This window comes from Podarcis vaucheri (genome assembly GCF_965113315.1).
Source record: "Podarcis vaucheri genome assembly, chromosome: 8".
In the NCBI taxonomy this organism is placed as follows: domain Eukaryota; kingdom Metazoa; phylum Chordata; class Lepidosauria; order Squamata; family Lacertidae; genus Podarcis; species Podarcis vaucheri.
This window is the reverse complement of record NC_138766.1, coordinates 37,520,434-37,542,740: the sequence shown is the minus strand read 5'-3', so window position 1 is coordinate 37,542,740 and position 22,307 is coordinate 37,520,434.

Here is a 22,307-nt window from a genome sequence, read left to right as displayed (position 1 = left end):
ATGGAAGCTGTGGTTGTTTGGCCCCAGGTGACCTTAAAGATGGCGGTGCATTGCATTGCGGGATCCTATTAATAATTAAACTATCTGTCACTTACCAACAACATACATTCCAAATTAAATTTAGGCAAAAGGGAGGGAGGGAGAGATCATTTGGGACTGAATTAGCAAGCTTTGGAGAGAAATAAATAATAATCAAACATCTGTGTTCTAAATTGTACGTGCTTTATCAGACAAACAACTGTTACCGTCTCATTGTATAAAATTGCTTGGGGAAAACACCGTAGCTGGGAAGCAAAGTGTCTGCTCGGAGAGGCGGAGGGGGAAAGTTTGTTAACGAGCCAGGAAGTGATTGAAACTTGCCATGTGGCTATATTGCCTTTATTTCCCTAAGCACCTCTGTTAGCAGGATAAGCATGTTTGGTTTCGTTTTGTACTCAGTGAACGATGCTGAAGCTCGTAACGGCCGGTAATCTGTGAGTCATAATAGGCATGCATAGTGCCAACATTAAATACTTTTAATCTATTAACATTGGAGCTATATGAGGGCATTTCTTTCTGAAGTTGCTTTCATTGGCATTATTCCTCTTGTTTTGTTTGTTGCTTATGGTTGGCAAATTTTGCCCTAGCTGAAAGCCATCTTGAGTATTTTATAGGAATATTTAATAATAAATACATGAATGAGCGGGGCTTTCATGTTCTCTGCTGCAGAAAGCCAAATTCAACAACCACAAGATACACAGGAGATAACTGTCTTCTACCAGGTCAGACCATGAGACCATCTTGCCCAGTATTGTATACTAGCAACAGCTCTCCAGAGTTTCAGCCCTAACTGGAGATTCTGGGATTGGACCTGGGACATTCTGCACACAAGGCTTATGTTACGTACATGCACTGAACTATGAGGTAGAGTTCGACTTTGTTAATTAGATTTATAACCCACCCTAGCCTATGAGTTCAGGGCAGGAAAACTATGCAAATAGAGCAAATGTCTTCAGCAATTGTTTAGTTTACTCAACCTTGCTCTTCCTTTTGTGACATTTCAACCATGGTTTGAACTCACTATGCATGTGATTGTAGAGAGGAGGAGTCAACATGATGCCCTCAAGCCGGGATGGGCCTTTTTCTTTCAAATTTCAGTGGTGCCCTGTGCGAGGCCAACATTTGGTATTCCCTGCTTGTCATGATGGATGGGCGCTCCCATCATAGTTGCAGCTCCCTGTGACACCCACCTCGGATCGGCACCCAATGCAGGGGAGCTGGTCGCGCTGCCCTAAATCCACCTCTGCCTCAAGATGTTGCCGGATCAACATGCAAACAGTTTACTGCTCTCTTGTGTAGTTGTTACTTCATATTCTAGTTAACTTGCTTCATTCATCACTTCCTTCCTTTTGAGACCTCTAGTCTGGTGCTGAGATTAAAGGATAAAGAGAAAAGCCACTCAGATCATGCCTGTCTAGCACTTTTGCTCAGTGTAAAGATGCCGCATTTTTCACTCTAAAAAAAGGGTAATTTTTACCCCCAAACACACTTTTCAAATGATAGCGTGAAGTAAGTTCCAAGTGAGTGCTTGTTCCTTTAGCTCATTTTTTTAATTAAAAAAAAAAAGAGACATGCTTGTTCTCTTCCTTCTCTGTTACTCAGCTCTGTTGAGTGGCTACATGTAGCATAACCATGCAAAACAAACAGAAAGCTTATCGCTTTATAATACAGTGGTACCTCGGTTACAGACGCTTCAGGTTACAGACTCCGCTAACCAAGAAATAGCACTTTGGGTTAAGAACTTTGCTTCAGGATGAGAACAGACATCATGCGGCAGCAGCGGGAGGCCCCATTAACTAAAGTGGTACCTCAGGTTAAGAACAGTTTCAGGTTAAGAACAGATCTTCAGAATGAATTAAGTTCTTAACCTGAGGTACCACTGTACTGAACTCTGGTGGTTGTGTCGCAGCAGGACTGGTGCCAAAACTATGCCACTGAAAAATGAGAGATTGGGGTATCCACATGCTTGCATGAACGTGAGGTTTGCAGAAAGGCAAAACATCCCAGGGCTGGGAACATAAACAGTCCAAAACGAATTAAAAATTCTTGGTGCAGTGTAGGACTTACAACATGTAAGGAAAAGAAAAATAGAAAACAGGAAGGGGGGAGTGTGGAATGCCTTGCTTCAGCCCCCTACAGCTTATAGTAACCTGGAGGAGGGTGTGGCTTGATGGCTGACTGGAACCCTGAACCAGAGCACTTCTATTAGGGGGCAAAGAGGCACACTGTAACATTTTGTTGCAGGTCTCACAGGCAACATCTGCCCTCATCGTCAGCCATGGCTGATCCCAGGTGATGAAAATTAAAATTAATAAAGGTTGGCAAATCATTTTCAAAGCTTTCTGTTGCGAAAAGAGAAGACTGGGAGAAATCCTTCCCTACCCTTGGAAAGGTTTGCTTGTTTTGCGCTTAATGCCATGGAGCTTCATAGGTAGCTGAATCCACAGCCGCAGACTGGGATTTCAGCTACCTCTGGAGCAGGCGGCTTGTCTGTCTACTCCTAAGGTAACTGTGTTAAAATATCCTATTCCAGCTGTAACACTTGTTTTACAAGAGCCCTGGTTTTGTCTGACACAATATGGAACAACATTTGTCATTCGTTATCAGGGGTGATATATTTGTTAGCCTGCAGAGAAACATCTGCTGTGCTTTAATCTCTCGTGTGCAGGCCAATATTCATAGTATACTGCTGCATAAAATCACAGTATTAGATGGGACTGTCCGGCCTGACATGAAGGCTAGCTGGCAGGCAGACAGAAACAGGTTTTATTATCTGCCTTTTACATATTTATTGATGTCAAATATTTCTGAGAATCCATACATCACGGCTCTTTTTATGCATTGTTGTTCTGCGCTGACAGGCCATTGACATCCAAATGAGAAATTTACGTTACATATTTAATATGGACATCTGAATGATTATCAAATCTATAGAAGCCAAGCCTGCCCAATCACCCCTAAATAATGGATGAGAAGTGGATGTGACTCAATTTGTTCGGTATAAAACCTAGACGACCCCTGTCTCCCTTTTCATCACTACAGCACTGTCATTATTTCCCTCTATTCATCTCACTTGGCATCACTCAATAAAATCTGTGCATGATAAAGAGAATAACCTTGGTCAACAGTGAGAAGGAAGGGAGGGAAGGGTGAACGATCATTTTCGCCAGTCATAGGTGCAGGCCTCTAGAGAGGGACACTAACATTTGCTAAGTTTCCTATGTCCCCCAGTAACTGCATTGCAATGCCAATAATATATAGGACATAGGAATTGTATTATGATGGGCTTGGAGCACAGAGGAGGGAGGTTGGCACGTTACAGCTTTGCAGCCTTCGGTGTCATTTATACATTTATGCAGAGGAAATTCAATGGACGGTTTTAAAGCAGAAACACCAGCCAATTGAGAGCTGCCAGACTACATTCTCTCAGCCAATCTGAACCAATGTTTGCTGCCTCCCTCAGAACACAGGTTTCCTATCGCTCCATCATGTTCTCACCATTCGGCAATGGTTGGGCTCAATGTGGTGTACCCCAGGAGGTGAAATAAGCAGATGTATAAAATGTGTAGCTCATGGCACGCATTCACAGAAACACAAACACACACACAACTCCTCCTTCATATGTGTTATTAAATACTCCAGTTCCACAACATTAACTTGTACCGTTCCATTGCATGATCCACCAACTCTCGCTTCCTTCACTTTGCCACTGTACGCAATTCATGTTTGGACAAGTCTTAGGAATATGTCACGTTCAGTTACATATTTCCTATTCTTTCGCATTATTTTCAGTTGGTATAGTCAGTGCATCAGTATCGTTCAGCAGCTGACTAGTGTGTTGGACTGGTGAGACTTGGGTTGAAATCCCCACTCAGCTGTCAGGTTGTCTGGGTTTCTCAGTATAATGTACAACACCAACACAAGGTTGTTGTGGGGATTTCCATGTGCATCACCCTAAGGTCTTTGGAGAAAGGGCAGGATACAAATAAGTAAAATTCAACTTTTCGTGCATGTAATATCCCCCCAAAAAACTAAAAGAGGTTGTACATTAAATGGTATCTTCAAATTGATCTGCAAATCCCATGAAAATTTATGGTGCTAGTCCCTATTATTTTCTATATCCTGTATTATTATTATTTTTAAAAAAGAACATAATCTTGAAAAAAGAACTTTTATGACTGGGGTTTCCTGTAAACAAAAAGGAAATGCAATAAAATGTTTCAGCATATACAAGAACAGTATTCCTGTCTAGCGTTCCAGTCAGCCAGCCACATTCTCTTCTAAGATACTCCATTCCATCTAACCCTATCCCTTCTCATTTTACACTCCTCCCCTTCCCTCAACATTTTGTGCCCACTGAGCATGCTCATTAAAAACATAGGAAGTGCCATGCTGGATCACACCAAAGGCTTGTCTAGTCCAGCATTCTTTTCTCACAATGGCCAGCTAGATGCCTAGGGGAAGCCTGCGAGGAGGATATGACCATAAGAGCACTCTCCAGCTCATGATCACTAGCAACTGATATTCAAGAGGCATGTCACCTCTGATAATGGCGGTAATATTGTTGGCCAATGGCTATCGATATCCTTATCCCCTAGAAATGGGAAACCTGTGACTCACACTTTTCCAACAGTCTCAGCCTGCATGGCTAATAGCCAGGGATTATGGGAGCTGTAATTTAACAACATTGAGAGGTCCACAGGTTCCTCATCCCTGTTCTAATGAGGGATATGTTGTTCCCTGAATATTAAGAATCCATTTTAGCTCTCTGTATACGCAGGTGGCGCTGTGGGTTAAACCACAGAGCCTAGGACTTGCCAATCAGAAGGTCGGCGGTTCGAATCCCTGTGATGGGGTGAGCTCCTGCCAACCTAGCAGTTCAAAAGCACCTCAAAGTGCTTCCCACCGCTCTGGCGGGAAGGTAAATGGCGTTTCCGTGCACTGCTCTGTTTCGCCAGAAGCGGTTTAGTCATGCTGGCCACATGACCCGGAAGCTGTACGCCGGCTCCCTCGGCCAGTAAAGCGAGATGAGCGCCACAACCCCAGAGTCGGCCACGACTGGACCTAATGGTCAGGGGTCCCTTTACCCTTTATACATATCCTAAATCTGTCCACTCACAAAATATGCTGGCTTTCTTAGCAGTTGTGGTCACTAATTCCAATTACGTAATTTGACAACTTGACCAATCCTGGGCACCCTTTGAATCAAAGAATTGCAGAGTTAGAATGAACCCTGAGGTTCATCTGACCCAACCCTCTGCATTTCAGGAATTCACAGCAGTCCAATACAGGGATAGAACCTGCAACCCTGGCATTATCAGCACCATGTCAAACTATTATATATAGTTTGTAGTTAAACATCCCCATGAAATGTTAAGCTTCTACCATGGGACCCACAAAGTTGGTGTAAGAAGCAGTTCTTCACTATTTGCTATACCCATATTTGCTATACCCATATTTTCTGATAAAGCCCCCAAGTGGGATTATCAGAGCAACAATCGTTTATCCCACAGTTGCAAACAGAGGGTATATATGATGATGAACACTTCTGTATTGGATTCATGTCCAGTGAAATGCATCTGGAGTGTAAGAATAGTGTGAGAAACTATTATAAGTGTAGCCACAAGAAGCAATCAAATGCCACTATTAGGGTCTGTAAGCTAAGCAGATAGCTGGATGGCATGTGGATGTATAGATGTAGATCTCAAAATCATAATTTCAGGTGGAAGCCAAAGAGTCCAATGTGCTTTTCAAGATACTTCATTTTCCAAGGGGAAAACATAACACCAATGCATGGGCAGGTGGGGATCTTCTGCAAGACTTTAACATAACAAAGCTGTTCATATTAAGCAATATGTAGAGTTGCATACATTTCTTTCGTTTACTGAATTGGTGTTCTCCATGTGTTTTTCAGTGATGCTTTAGTTCAGGAAATCTTTGATGAGATGGATAAAATGGACCCTAATTAAGATTGCATTGATACATATAATCTATTTTTCTGTTTCTGTCTCTCTGTATAATGAAGTAATTAAAAAGATACATAGTATGATTCATTGCCTTAGCCCATGGCAATTTGCCTTGTAGTGGGATGCAAAGCTTGGGATGAATACAATCCTCTGCTGGGTTTTCTTTTCAGTACATTATAAGACCAATTGCTTTATTCATAATATGTTCATCAGTGCCCAACGCAGGAGAACTGATTATTGGGGGTGGACAGGGAGTGCACAAATCCTGTTGCTTCGCCTTGATCTTGCAGCAGCTTTTGATACTTTTGACCATGGTGTGCTATTGGACTGGCTCAGCAGGCTAGGAGTTGAAGGAATGGTGGAATCGGTGGTTCTGCTGCCACCTGCAATTCCATGAAGTAGCATTGATAAACAATACTTGGCCCCATGACAATTGTACTGCAGAGCGCTGCAAGGTTAACATCTCTGCTTTTCTGGGAGGAGTCATTAGAAGTTTTGGAACGAGGTGCCACCAATATTCTGAGGACATCTGGCCCCTCTTCTCCTTGTCTTTGGAGTCAGATGGAGTGGTACGAGTGCTGAACCAGTGCTTAGACACAGTGGTGGGCTGGATAAGCTAAGGCTGAATGCCAATATACTGGGGGTTCTGTAGGCAGATGGTTCTTGTGTCCAGGAATTAGGCAGATGTCCTAGATGGTTAACACTCCCCTGGAAAAAAGAAGGTCTATAGTCTGGGGTGTACTGTTGCTGGAGGCACAGGTGGACTCAGGGGCAACAAATGCCTTTTGCTGGTTCGCCATTTACAGCTTTTACTGGACTGGGATAGCTTTCCCATGGTGACCCACATGCCGGTAGCCTCCTGGCTCAGTTACTCTAATGTGCTCTATGTGGGACTGTCCATCAAGACAGTTCAGAAGCTGTAGCTAGTGCAAAATGCAGCAGCTCGGCTGTTGAGTGGATTAGCCTACTGGAATTGTATAATGCCAATCCTGAAAACACTGCAAACGCTGCCAATATGTTACTGGGCCAAATTCAAGATTCTAGTGATGACTTATGAAGCCCTATAAAACTTGGGATCTAAGTACTTAAATGAGTGCCTTCGTCCATATTGGATTGCCTGTGTGTTAAGATTGTTGGAGGTCGCTCTTCTGGTTGTGCCACAGCCAGGTGAGATTTGTTATGTGGTAACATGAGGAAAGGCGATCTCTGTGGTGGCACCTCAGCTACACAATTCAGCTGGCACAGACCCTTATGAGTTTTCGTCACCAGCTGAATACTTAATTCATTCTCACAGGCACTTGTAGGGCGAGAGCATGCAGGCCAAGTTCTTTTTTTATATACTGTTATTATTGTTGCTTTTATTTCTGTTCTGATTTGCTATCAATCCTTCATTTATATTATTATTATTTTTATTGTTACCATTGTCATCGTCATTATTGCTGTTTGCATGCTTTATTGTACCCTAACCATTTATTTCGATAAAATAAAATAAATAAAATATAAATGAAAATTTGATTTTTCTCAAACTGCTTTTGAAACTTTCAAAGTCTAAGCAACTGTTCATGAAACTGTTTATGTTTGTTGATGTAATTTTGTAGGCTGCCTTTCAGGGTTTATCCCTCTATTCAGATAAATGGCATTTAGCCTTTCCCGTTCATTATGTATGCATACGCACAAAAGCAACCCTTAGCAAGATGTATTACTTATTTATTTTCCCTTCAAATCTGCTGTTGCAAAAGCTATTGCCACGCTCTGTTCACAGCATACTGTTTTTGAGCCCCAAAACATCCAGGGCTTGTGTGTACTCCTAGGCAAGAAACACCATTCTGATCTTCCGATTTGCAAGGCACATCATTCATAGTGCCTGATGGGAGGTCAGGCAGACAGATAACTTTGGTTTGGAGTTTCAGGACCTTGGATAACTCCAAGCAGAAAGTTTGTTTTGATCAAGGACTGGAGCTCATCTGTGGCCTCTTGTGCCTGATTATGCCCTCCTAGGCTTCCTCCCTTGCATCATACACTGTTCTGGCTCAAAGCCTGACACTCCATCACCTCTCTGTGAGTTCCTTCCTTGTGCGTTCCCCACAATAGTGAGCAGGAGCTAGAGCACACAAGGCCCCTGTTGTGAAGGGGGCAAGTTCCCCAAAGGAATCTGTCTTTGGGACAGTTCCATTTGAGCTGAGGAAGGTCAGTTGGCTGCCAGGCTTGGTTGGAGCCTCAGCCTGAGCTTAGCAACTCTGAGGTTTCTACTGATGGACTTCCTCATTCCTCCTCTTCTATGCCAGAATCTTGCCTACAGCTCAGGATCAGGTGCATGTCATCATCATCATCATAAATTTTATTTATATTCCGCCCTCCCCAGCCAAATCCGGGCTCAGGGCGGCTAACAACAATAAAACAGTACAACAGTACAACACAACACTCTAAAATCATTCATTATAAAATTAATTCAAATCAAACCAATGGCAACCATTGGGCCAGAGCTCTGCGAAGATTGCCGAAGGAGGGAGTCAGGCTGTGCCCTGGCCAAAGGCCTGGTGGAACAACTCTGTCTTGCAGGCCCTGCGGAAAGATGTCAAGACCCGCCAGCGCCCTAGTCTCTTGTGACAGAGTGTTCCACCAGATCGGAGCTACAGCCGAAAAAGCCATGGCTCTAGTTGAGGCCAGCCTAACCTCTCTGTGGCCTGGGACCTTCAAGATGTTTTTATTTGAAGACCGTAAGTTTCTCTGTAGGACATTCCAGGAGAGGCGGTCCCGGTGGTACGAGGGTCCTAGGCCGTATAGGGCTTTAAAGGTTAAAACCAGCACCTTAAACCTGATCCTGTACTCCACCGGGAGACAGTGCAGCTGGTATAGCACTGGGTGAATGTGATCTCGCAGCGAAGACCCCATAAGGAGTCTCGCTGCAGCATTCTGCACCCGCTGGAGTTTCTGGGTCAGTCTCAAGGGCAGCCCCACGTAGAGCGAGTTACAATAATCCAGTCTGGAGGTGACCGTTGCGTGGATCACAGTGGCTAGGTCAGGGTGATTATGGCAGTTTTTGCTCTACCAACTCCTTTATTGTTCTTGTCCCCTGTCCCCAGTCATCCTGATATGCCTTAGTCACGGTGTTCCTGTGATCCTTCATTCCAAATCCTGGTAGTCTCTCAAGGCAGGGGAAATGAGACCAGCATCCCGGGAACAATATCCCTAAATGCCAAGGGAGCCTGTCCCTCCAGCTCTTTGAAATCTATCCCTTCTGACATCTTCATCTGCACCCTTGAAAAGAGGTTTAGATTTGGTGGCTCCCGTGGTGACACCCGTCCAACCTGACCTGGGAAGTGCTAATTCGCAGGCAAAGTGGCAATATCAGATTCAAAAGCTCTCTCCTTTCCCAAGTGGGGGATTGTTTGAAATCATATGTCATAGTTATTGTGCGAGCAGTTGGATCATTTCCCTGGCTCTTTGAATCCCTGTGATTTGTGCCGCAAAGCTATTGCTGGCAATAAAGAAGCCATGCCTATATGTTAATCAGGTTGAAGATGGCAGCTGTTCCACATCAAGAGGATTTTAAGACAAAAGCAGAATAAAGTGCCTAGCTGGCAAGACAGGGAAAGGAAAACGCTATTCTTTGTCACAGGTTAAAATCAATTGTGATGATTTAAACTATTCTAATGAAGACATTAATATACCCCGAATACAGCATTTCAGTGGTTACTCTGAGTTATTGATATAATCAGCTTCAGGAGTAACTGTGTGTCTTGAATAGCTCTCTAATTTCTTTCACTTTCAGAAATCTTCACCAGAGGGATAATATAATGTACCCTGCTATTTGATGCTAAGTGTAATAATATAATAAAACCATATAGATTTTGCAATGTTGGGGAAAATAGCTTTTTTCATAGTGGGAATGTTTCTGCTGGATATTATGAAGGGGGTGGGGATTTTAAAAGGAGGACTAAAAATGTGAGCTTCCCTTGTTCCCCACCATGACTTGAATGCCTATGACCCATTTCTGGTCAAAGGTCAACTGAAAAGTAGAGCTCCCATTCAACCCCAAATCAGCCCTCCCTGCCATATCTTTCCTTCTTTCCCTTTGCAGGCAATGGAAAAGAGACAAATGCAAAAGCCTAACCTTTTACATGTGACATTATGTCACCATGCCGAAAAAAATATCTAGGGTGTGTGTAAAAACAGCAACCTTCTTACACAACTTGACTTAATGATTTTATTATATGGGCAGTAACAGTGTGTTCATATCATTTTTATGCCAAAGAAGATAAAATGTAAGTCAGAAGGCTTCTGTAAACCAGATTTGTGAGATCATTTTACTAATTCCCATGGTTCTGTGTTGTGTAAAGAAGATAAGTGTTGTCCCACCTGTAGCCCTTTTTGCTTATGATGGCAGGGCAAGCTCCAAATGTTTGTGCCATATATCAGAAGGACATCTCAAGTGAGCTTCCTGGGAAAGCAGCCATTACAGTTTTGGATTAGGTGAAATTTCCTCTTAATTTCCTCCAGTGTTTTGTAGGCAGTTGGTATGGAAACTGTAGATATGAGAGAGGTGCCCCTAGATACCCCCAAATTGCAGACAAATTGGTCCAGAAACTTTTGTGCTAGGGACCTTGAAAGTTGATTTTGTGGGAATCAACTAAAAGAGATTCTCTTTCTGTCTGATTACAAGTTAGCTGTCAGTCATGAAAGAACTGTATTGCCTAGGTGCCACTAAGCATTTCAGAGTTCCCTGATTCAGCTCATGCCATTTCATAGAGACCCCATTTCACTCTGACAAGCCCCAAATATACTTTGTCTATGGATTTGTCCAAATCTGAAGTATACCGCACATGTATGGTTGTGTATACATGTGTATACACATACACACACACAGAGAGAGAGAGCTCATAGTCTTTTGGAATATTCCTCTGATGTATGCTTGAAATGGTTGTTGCTATTGTCATAAATTCTGTGTTTAACTTTTTTAACTTGCTGTAAGTGAATTTCCCATCTCCATATGGATATATTGAAGTTTTTTCAAGGAAGCTTTTCGCCCCAAACTGTTACTGTAGTTGAATACATGGGCAATTATTTTCAAACAGCTGGAAACTTTTAAGAGCTCTTTCTTCCCATGTAAGATTTTACTGGCTAGCTCTTCTTTAATGATGGATTGTATAGACTACCTACCTCTCTGATCTCCCCTTTGTCCGTAGTTAACCGTGAAAAGGTCTGTAACTTGAACTACCAGGTTCCACACAGGAGTTTCCCCCGTTTAGCAAATTATTTGCCTTTGCTGCATTCATTTTTGTTTATAAAATACTAATTACCTCTTTTATTGTTTGAAGAGATTAAAAGTTAATAGGAGAAACTAAATAAACAGAATACCATTCTGCACAAACTATATACGCTGGTAATTAATTTCTGGCCTCCTCTGAGCTAATTAACTCATATAAAGAAATGAAGTTAATGAACCATAATTCTAGTCATACAAGTGTAGATACAAGCAGTTTGACTTAATGAATTAATAAGATATTTCCTTTCTAGGGGTTTTTCAATTGCGCTCCTAGTCTGTAGGGCCCTTTAATGTGTCTTTCTGGTTAAAATATTTAATAAATATTAGGGCAACCTGGAGATGAAGTTTACCTCATATGGGAAGCCTGGCATCTAGAGTGAGTTCAAGATTTTGACTCAGTCAGGCTAATGAGCCTGTGATACGCAACAGAGGTGATTTACTGCGCAGTGGGGGGGGGTGTATTTAGGGACCCTGTGACTTTAAAAGTAACAACTGCCGACAATGCTGTTCAGATGCTTTACCTGGCAGAAGAAGGCAAATAAAATGAAGTAGCATTTTGGTTATATGCCTTCAACGGAGTGAAGGGATCAATCACCAGTATAAAACTGTTGTCAGACCCACTTCCATCAACCTATTCACCCTGAGCTTGCACTATTGGAGGAATGTGCTGTAATCAAAACTTGCGAAGGGTGAAGTGGCTTGGAGAGAAAAAAGAGGATTCAGTGATTCCCAGGATTTCAGCCCACTTCTTCCTTTATTGTAAAAAAAAAAAAAAAAAATCTATTCCCTGAGACTTCTTGGTCGAGATTTTATTCGTTACTGTATTTTTATTCTGGGGGAAAAAAACCACTCATAAGTTCATCAAAAAAACCACTCATAAGTTCATCAAAAAAACCACTCATAAGTTCATCAAGATCATCTGTCTGCCAATATGTGTGAAAGAGGGAGAGTCCAATAGGAAAGCAAGCTTCAGACACTTACTGGTACACAATATAGATAGTTCATTGTTTGAAGGAAAGCTTGGAATATATATGTTAAGGGGTTTACCCCACCTCCATTTGCCCCAATGTTTCCCCCAGTGAAACCTGATCTTTAGTTCTGAATCGGACCAAACAGCAATAAGCAGAACAGAAAGTTGTCCCAATGCACTTTTAAAATAATAATAATAATAATAATAATAATAATAATAATAATAATAATAATTTTTATTAAAGATTTCTTAGTTTACTAAAATACATGTATTCTCTCTTTTTTCAAGTTGCATTTTCAACAGATCAGTTATATTTGTTGTGAGACATTACTGTTGCATGTCTCCCTGGAGCTTTTAGGAGTACAAGCCTGAATCTCGCTCCCCAGCCATCAGGATGGATAGGTGGGATGTCAGAAGAAGATGCAAACACCTCTCACCTGTCCCAATGTAATAACTGATGGGAAGAGAACTAAGTTAAAAAATTCTCCATCAGCTGAAAACTACATTTCCCCCCCCCCCCCGGTGTAGTCTTCAGAAAAGAGGGCCACACTCTAAGGAGCACTTTTATGTCAGGTTCCCTGCAGTCCTTCCCCCAACATTGTCCACACATTAAGGGGCATCTGAAGTGGGGAGCCTGTTCTGTGCATAATCTGCCCATGTGATTTAGAACCCGGAGCAATTAGGATTCAGGAGTCTATATGCATAGAACAAGATTCTGCTTCAGGCCTTTTCTTCTGGTGCATTGGGGGGGGTTGTGGGGGAGGCGTGGGGCTAGTAGGGAACACAACAAAAAGGGTGATGTTTCTTAATACTATCTGATTATCCTGTACCCATGCATATGTAATTGTGTAGAGCCTACATAGGGTTTATGGTTCTCCCATTATGCTTTTGGAGTCAGAAGCTGGCTTCCTTCAACTTACAAAAGTCCTTTGAGTCATTCCTCTTTGGAGTTTTGATTGGCAGGAAATTGACTGGCGAACGTGGCATGTCTCTCACCTACTCACCTGGGGTGAGTATGGAAATCTTCAGGTAAATTCTTTACTCAGAGGAGAGAAATGGATACCATTTGCAGGCAAGACTCATTCCAGTAACAATTCCATCCCATCCACCCCTGGTCAAAGCTAGCGGCTAAGGGGACCTGTCTGTGATTCTTGATTGGAGGTCAGAAAGAAGCAAGCAGAAGGAAAGTATATTAATTTGTTTAAATTTCATTGAAGCACATTTGCAACTTCATTCACCCAATCTATCTACCTTCACACATGCTATTCAGTTAATGCAGGATCTATTATATTGGCTGAGGGTTTTGAACATGGAGCTGATTTACATTTGATATGCAATAACTAAATGTTTATTAATTATTAGTGCAGATTGGGGTGCTAAACAAACCAGAGGCTTGAAAACCCCTGAGAAATTAGTAATTTTACTGACAACACAGCTCTGACATACACATATGTGAGCGGCCCTGGTAATCTTTTAGATGAAAATTTCTCTCAACCTATCATTTTTAAACATGCCATTAACCTAAGTGTCAGCAGCCTCTGTTACAGACCTTTGACCTTGAATTGTGACCAGGTGATCAATTTTATTTTCTTCCTCTGACTGAAAGCATGGCTGATGCAGCCTTAGAAATGTATTTCATCTTGATTTAGTAAATTTCATTTATCAATCTCCATTATTTACTCAGATGCTAAGAATACATCCTTTCTGGGCTATTTGCTCCTAATTGATGAGGTGGACATACATAAACATCCAGCAGTCACAGAAAGTAAACAGTGTCTGGCAGCTGATAGAATGTACATAAAATGACTATTTTTTTGTAGATTAAAGGGCAAAACAGAATCTGTCCTATGACCATGACAGCATTTGTTATTAATGAAAGGCATGGCTCTCTGGTACCAGCATGCAATCTAATTAAAAAGCAAGATTCCAATAAAACGTGTTTCAAAGCAAATTGGTCAATACGGAAACCACTTAAGAAAATGTAAGCATGATAAAACATGATTTAGATAAAGGTATCGGCACATCATAGAAAGTTATGACTGAATCAAAATGTCAGCTTATTTTGTCCAAGCCCTGCATCCACTTAGGTGGATTTGGCTGTCCTGGAGCCTAATATAAGTCAGGCAATCAAACATTTTTTGCATTTAAATTTGCAACCACAGATCACATGAAATATGGTTATAGTATATAACAGTGATTCACGGTAGAAAACAGCAGGTTTGCTTGTTTGCTTATTTACTTACTTACTTACTTACTTACTTACTTACTTTTTACAGTTCAGCTTCATTGGTTTCTTTTAACAAACATTCATAAAAATCACATTATAACATTTTGAATTTTCCTGTCATTAAATATGTGATTCTAAAACATAATAAGGAAAACAAAGGTATATCCTTAATCGTTTGATTCATTTATATTCCATTTACATCTGACTTCCCTCCCCTTCTTACTTGGTTCCTCTATTGTATTTAATTGAGTGCCCGTCATAACATATCTGTATACCTAGTAACCTACTTTTCTACTATATTTTAATATTGCTCCTTACAAGTGTTATTCTAAACCAGTCAAAAAATGTACTTCTCCATAATACTCTTTCAAATACTGCTTAAATATATTCCAATCATTTTAAATTAAAATATGATTGGGTTACTTACTTACTTAAAAAGGTAAAGGTACCCCTGCCCGTACGGGCCAGTCTTGACAGACTCTAGGGTTGTGCGCCCATCTCACTCAAGAGGCCAGGGGCCAGCGCTGTCCGGAGACACTTCCGGGTCACGTGGCCAGCGTGACATCGCTGCTCTGGCGAGCCAGAGCTGCACACGGAAACGTCGTTTACCTTCCCGCTAGTAAGCGGTCCCTATTTATCTACTTGCACCCGGGAGTGCTTTCGAACTGCTAGGTTGGCAGGCGCTGGGACTGAACAATGGGAGCGCACCCCGCCGCAGAGATTCGAACCGCCAACCTTTCGATTGGCAAGCCCTAGGCGCTGAGGCTTTTACCCACAACGCCACCTGCGTCCCTCTTACTTACTTACTTTCTTTCTAATAAATAGAAATAGAAATAAATAGAAACAGGGTTCCATATCTCATTTTCTAATTAATTTGGGGCTATGTGTTGCAAGACTTGTGTGTAGAGCGTAAGTTCGTTGAACAGGGTTGCACATTTAGTCCTGCTCCAAAGTCTCCAGGTCTCCTCTAGGCCTGGAAGGTCTGTCTGTGTTTTGTAAGGTTGTAAATGATAGGGGGAGCATCATCCGGAACATGAGAATAGCAAAGCTGGGGTCAGGAAATACAGTGTGATTTTGGGAGTAGGGCATAATGTGTGGCCCCAAGCCCCAGGGCCAGCTGAAGACACTTTGACACCTGAGGCAGACCCCAAAATGGTATCCCTCCCTACCAGGGGTGAGGGAAAATCTACATCAGGAACAAGGAGATGTCTGAGGCAGTCACCTCACCTTGCCTCATGAGTGGGCCAGCCCTGCCAAACCCCCATTCAACATGCTCACAGTAATGTCTGAAGAAGGCTCTTATGGGGACCATAGCTGTCAATGTTTTCCTTTTTTTAAGGGATTCCATTATTCCGAATAGGATTCCTCACAAGAAAAGGGAAAAGTTGACAGCTATGATAGGGACCCTACCGACATTAGTGCATGAAGGTTTTTGCCTCTGTGTGGATACCATTTTGAATTAAGATGGCAGGCAAAGCCTTTCAAAACTACATTGACTGTAACCACTGATTTCAAAAATGCCTTCTTTTTCCCGTTTCTTAGAATTCCTGCACAATATGGGTACAAGGCTGCTAGTATTTTCAAAAAGGCCGGGGTCAATCTTGTCCTGCTTGGAGCCAGGAAGACACAACGGCCTCACTTGCTCCCTGTGCTGAACCCAAAGCTATGGCTTTCCAGGGACCCCTAGAAATCTAACAGGGAGCAAGATGTTTTGGACTGTTAATGAGGTGAGCCCTTTCATCTTCTCAGCCTCTATATGTGTGTATATAAGAACATGGAAAGCTGCCTTATACTGAAGCTACAGCAAGGTCATCCTCCCCTCTCAACGCATTTCAAGTCGCTTTTGCTTCTTTGCATTGCTCTGCACACTGGAGGGGGCTAGGGGTGTCTTCACCCATACGCATTACCTGATTTGTTTCCCTGCGCTGAACTCCTATTCAATAAATCTGTCATCTGCAGTTGTGCAATGGCTGTCTCAAATGTACACACCTCAACTTAACCGCGGCTTATGTTTTCAAATCGGATGGAAGCTGTGTTGAGGGGAAATGCATTGAAAAGCAGTAATTCTCAGGATACATATGGATTGTGGCTAATTTCATTCCACTCATGCTGCATTAGAAGATATATCAAAGGAGCTTTGAGATTGGTTTGTTTGTTTGTTTGTTTGTTTGTTTGCAACATTTCTGAAAAAGTCCTCAGGAAAATAATGCCCCCCCACTCCATCAATTGTTCTAGTCCACCCACCTTGACCTTCTCAACTCTACATTGCTGCTGCCTTCTTGTGATGACCCTTGATCTGTTTTGGGGATAGTAGAATCAAATATCTTCAGCCTGCTCTCCTTTTATCCTGGTTCTTCTTTGTAGCTGACCTTGTCACCTCTCCCCTCAAATAAGTGACACATTATGCCCAGGAGAAAGCTCTCTAAAACAGAGTAGGTCTTGTTTATTTGTTTATTTATTACTACATTTATAGTCCACCTTTCCAAACCTGGGTCTCCAACTGTTTTCGGACTACAATTCCCATCATCCCTGACTACTAGTCTTGCTTGCTAGGGATGATGGGAGTTGTAGTCCAAAAACAGCTGAAGACACGAGTTTAGGAAACACTGCTCTAAGGGTATAATGACTATATATTTCGTATATATACGAAAGCAAATATATATATATATATATATATATATATATATATATATATATATATATATATAAAATACACACACACACACATATATATATAGTTACGAGGGATGTATTTTATACAAATACAAGTAAAGCAGTAAACTAAAGTTTAGTTTGATAAGGAAATATTTCAATCTTCCCCAAAGGTTTTTATTTATTTAAAAATGTGTGTAAATGGTGGGAGATATCCCCCTGGTCCATTTCTGAACATGTTACATCTCTTGAATTGATTTTCACAAACATGAAAACCACACCTCGAGTACTGTGTCCAGTTCTGGGCACCACAATTTAAGAAGGATATTGACAAGCTGGAAGGATACTGGCAACCAAGATGATCAAGGATCTGGAAACCAAGCCTTGTGAGGAACAGTTGGGTATTTTTAGCCTGGGAAAGAGGAGACTGAGAGGAGACATGATCACCATCTTCAGATATCTAAAGGGCTGTCACATGGAAGATGGAGCAAGCTTGTTTTCTCCTGCTCCAGAGGGTAGGACCTGAACCGATGGATTCTGGTTACAAAATTCCGATTAAACATTAGCAAGAACTTTCTGACAGTAAGAGGTGTTCGACAGTGGTTCTGTATGTGGATTGGGAGTGGTGGGGAGGCCATCTTGTCTTAAGTAGCAAAATGTCACTGGCAAGTCCTGGAGTCCTGTCACATGTTACCTCACACTGTTAACTCACAGAGTTCTTTATGAATATAGGAACACGACAAGGAACCTAATAGAGCTTTACAGTGTCAAACAGTAAGCTGGCCAACAGAAGGCAGACAGATAAAACCTTCACAATTTCACAAAACTCTAGAAAGCCATTTGTTGCCATTCTAAAAATAAAGCAACAGTTTGGGCCGTTTTAGTGAAATAAATTAGTGACATAGTTTTAGTGAAATAAATTGCTGTTAGGAGATAGATTTAGTCACACGAACATATTAATGCTGAGATATACATCACAGGGTCTTTCTGCAATTTTCATTATCTTCCGTTGAGGATTTACTCTACTATAAATGAGGTTCTATAGGAAAGCTACCCATAGATAAAGATATAACAATATAAAAAAGGAATTCAAGGATTAACACTTAGATTATTAGATCATTATATTTATATTTTAATTGGCATATGCTATGTGTGCTTTTTCAATCTTATTCCAGTTTATAATTTCATATCAAATTATATTTGTCGCATTAATACTTGTGCATTGCTGCAATCAATGCCACACAGTTTCTTAAATTAGAGAAAGAAAAACATTGAATTCGTAAGCAGATAAAAAAGGCTTAAATACATCATGATTAAACCATATGTCTTCTACAATCATCTCTTAAGTACTATAAGTCTTTACAGATGTACTGACCTCTTAGATTCCAGAGCACAAATGAATCTCATTGAAACTACAATATATTAATATTTGTCAAAGTCTTCCAAAATGAGATTTTCTTTTTCTGCTGCATGTCACTGCTTAAATGAAAATTAAAGGTTCTTCTTACAAATAAAGCTGATGTTATTGTCTTCTGTTTTCCCTGATTTTGCTACTCTATGGTTGATAACTTTCATTACGTATTCGGAACTTTAATATAATACAATACGTAATGCCTGTGTTCAAGGAACTTCGTCTGACATTAAAGACCAAGTTTGAAAATGTATACATCACCTAACTGCCCAGACAGCCAAAAGGACTTGCTTGTACAGATTTTGGTTTAACATTGTTGGGATCTATCTGTCTCTGGAGACAATGGAGTACACCTCCAAGGGTGAAGTCAAACTGTTGTGTTAGCAGAACCAAGGTGACCTCCACAAGGTGCAGGCCTGAGCAGTGTGTATGGAGGTCCTAGGCTGCCCAGCTGACAAAACCCACATCTCAGTCCTGCTTATGTGGTCTAAAGGAAAACAGAGCAATTCGTTGTAGCTTGGCTACAGGAGTTGCCAGAAGGAAGCATACAAGGCACCTTCCAACTGTCTTAGGGACTCCATTCTGGATTTGTGTAGGGTTTACCCCTTAGCCTTTTATTTTCCTGAAGGTATCCCACCAGGCAGTGGACGTATAGGATCAGTGTTTTCCTTCTCTTAGATAGGCTACCTTCCCAGGTTGAGGAGCCCCATCTGCCCCTCACTTCCCTTTACAGCACATGCAGAAACCACCTTCTTGGCCATTAGACCCACTATTGTTACATCTGCTCAATCCACTGGATCTTGCCTTCACATGCATGGGAAATACCCAACTCACTGAGGGTTCAAGACCCATCAGCTACCCACACCTGGTTTAGTCAACCAGTCAAAGCCTTTCCTGGGTTGTGGCTACTGTTGCAGGCCATATGTTTTAGGGGATATAGGTGAAAGCTGAGTGCAGGGTGGGGACCAAAGGTGGACAAACTACCCCAAAAAGGAGCACAACATGTTCCCTACCAGATGTACTCTAACCCCTACTCTAACACCCAATACACCCCGGTGTGTAACACTGCCCACTGCCAAAATATTTAGGTCCTTTGGACTTATGCTTGTTTGGACTGGAGACTAAAGCAGTGTTTCCCAACCGGTGTTCCGCGGCACACTAGTGTGCCGTGAGACACCGGCTGGTGTGCCGTGGGAGGGAGGCGGGCGAGTCGGGCGGCGAGAGGCGGCGGCGGCGAGGATCCGTGTCGAGCCGGGGGCGGCTCCGCGGTGGTGGTGCCGAGCGGCGGGGCAGCGCGCGCAAAAGGGAGGAGCGCGAGACAGCGGAGGAGGAGGAGGCCAGCATGTCCGGGCAGCAGCAGCAACAGCAGCAGCAGCAACTCCCGGCGACGGCTCCTCCTCCGCCCGCTATCGCCGCCACCACCACAACAGCCGCCGCCGCCTCAGCTGCCGCCGTCCCTCAGTCCCTCGCTCTGCTGCCTCCTCCCACCCCGGCAAGGGGAAGGGAAAAAACGTTCACTTTTGTGCGTCCCTCCCGGCGTGACGCTGCGCGCTGACGTCACGGGGCGGGGCTTTAATGGTGGTGTGCCGCGAGATTTTTTCCCGGTAAACAGGTGTGCCGTTGCCCAAAAACGTTTGGGAAACACTGGACTAAAGGATTATCTACATTCCATTCTAGCCACTGTTGGTACTCATGTGGCTGCAAACTAATGCCATAATTACAGTGCTAGATTTCCCCCTCCCCTGCCCAGTCTAAACATATGGTGAAAGGCTATTGCCTGTTTTCTGATGTTCTAATGACTAGGCTATAGTTATATGTTGCCATTAAAACATCATATCTATATCAACCTTTCTGTGTCATATCTGCATCAACCTTTGTGAGCATATTGTCACCGGGCATTGAGAATCATTTAATAGAAGATACCGTTTCCTATTCAGGTAACACCTGTGGTAGCAACGGAGATGTGGTAATATTGGAGAAGCACTAAAGCAGAATGAATGAGCCACTAATGCACATTATTGTGTCAATGACATGTTGCAGAATACACACACAGCACCAGTCTGCAGAATGTGCATGGGAATCATCTTAAGACAGCAACTGTGTGGACTGTTTGTAAATACTCACAGGTATACAAACAAACACATGTCAATTTTCAGGAATCTTATCACCATTACATGTGGATAAACAGACTCATGCATATTTGGCAGGAGATATGCAGGGTACATGCAGTTCCCTTTTGTGAAGAAAGCCTTAATTTGTGGTATTGGAATGCAAGACTCTGGACTGCAGACTTACTTCCTCATCTCCATGCAGGCAAATATATTGGTTAATGGGTAGCATTGCAGCAACAAATGAAATCTGCCACTGAACATGAATTCCCCACAGCACTGGCACGCCCTGTTTTTCCTAAGCAGATGAGTCCAGACCAATCCTCAAAGGTACCTGGTGTTGACAAACTATGTGGCCTAACTGCCCCTCATCCAGTGCCAGCCCAGCTGCAAATGACTGGAGTAGCTACCATGACTCCCAGCCAGAGGATCAGGTGCTTGAGGGCTGTTTTGTTTCCTCTCAATGGGCCATGCAGGTGGGTTGCTGAAGTCTTCTTCTCCCCCCGGCATCCCTCCTGCTGAACAGGCCGAACAGTCAGTGTTTTTCCCTGAAATCCAGTGCAACATCAGTGTCGCAGATTGTGGCAAATGTTCTCCCTTTCAGAGGCATCCAACTGTGAATTGGATGGTGACCTGCAGCTGTTGGACATTTGGAATACTGAATTCAACATCCAACCTGAGTTTACTGAAAAGGCTTGGAAAACTCTGAAACACCGTAACCCCTCTTAGATACCAAAGAAACTCCACCATGATTCAAAAGTAGCACCATAACATCTTTATTTTAATTTCCCAATAACATAGTTGGGGTGGATTTATTCGCCTTCAAGTCGCCTACCTGCTTTTGACCTTCCTCTGTAAAGCTATATACGCAAGTACTGCAGAGAATGAAGTTAAATCTGTTTAGTGGTCTGTTAGACTTATTTTTGGCATTAGACAAATAAACCATTTAGCATGCAGCACACTATTTTATGCTGTTGTGCTGGCACCAGTTAGTTGTTTACTTATTTAAGCTAATTCAGCGACTTTATAACGTGTCAGAATTTTTCCAGAGGTTATAGAATACATCCTTTTGGGAGGATTGCTCAGCCACTGATAATTAGCACATTAGCCCCTGGCTTATTTCCTTTTCATTCTCTCCAAAGGGGACAAAACCACCTGTTTGCACTAAAACACCTGGATAATTTATATGGAACATGCACCTCTCACACACAGACACCTACCATTCATTTCCTGTCAGGGAAATTTCTTTACCTGGCTGGTGTGTATTGAAATAAAAGAAATCTAAACTTTTTTAAACAATAACAACCCTATAGGTTCTGGTTGTATATGGACTGACATATCGATTCCTGCTCCATGATACTCTTTTATATTTTTACCCATAATTCCATCCCATTTGCACATTAATCTGCACTTTAAAAAGGGTATCTAAAATGCATATTTGAATTTTATTTTCTCTTGAAGCATGTCTCCAAATGCATATTTTGATGTGTGTCAAGCTGCTGATAATAGTATCACAACATCTGGTAAAGTATAAAATGTGGTGCGTAGCTCAGTTCTGAGGTGCATGATCAAGGTCATTTGGTATAGGTACTTAGTAACAAAGACGGAATTCCAAAGCATGCCTCATTGTACATGCCATTTGTCTGCAAGTTTCAACCACTTCTTATG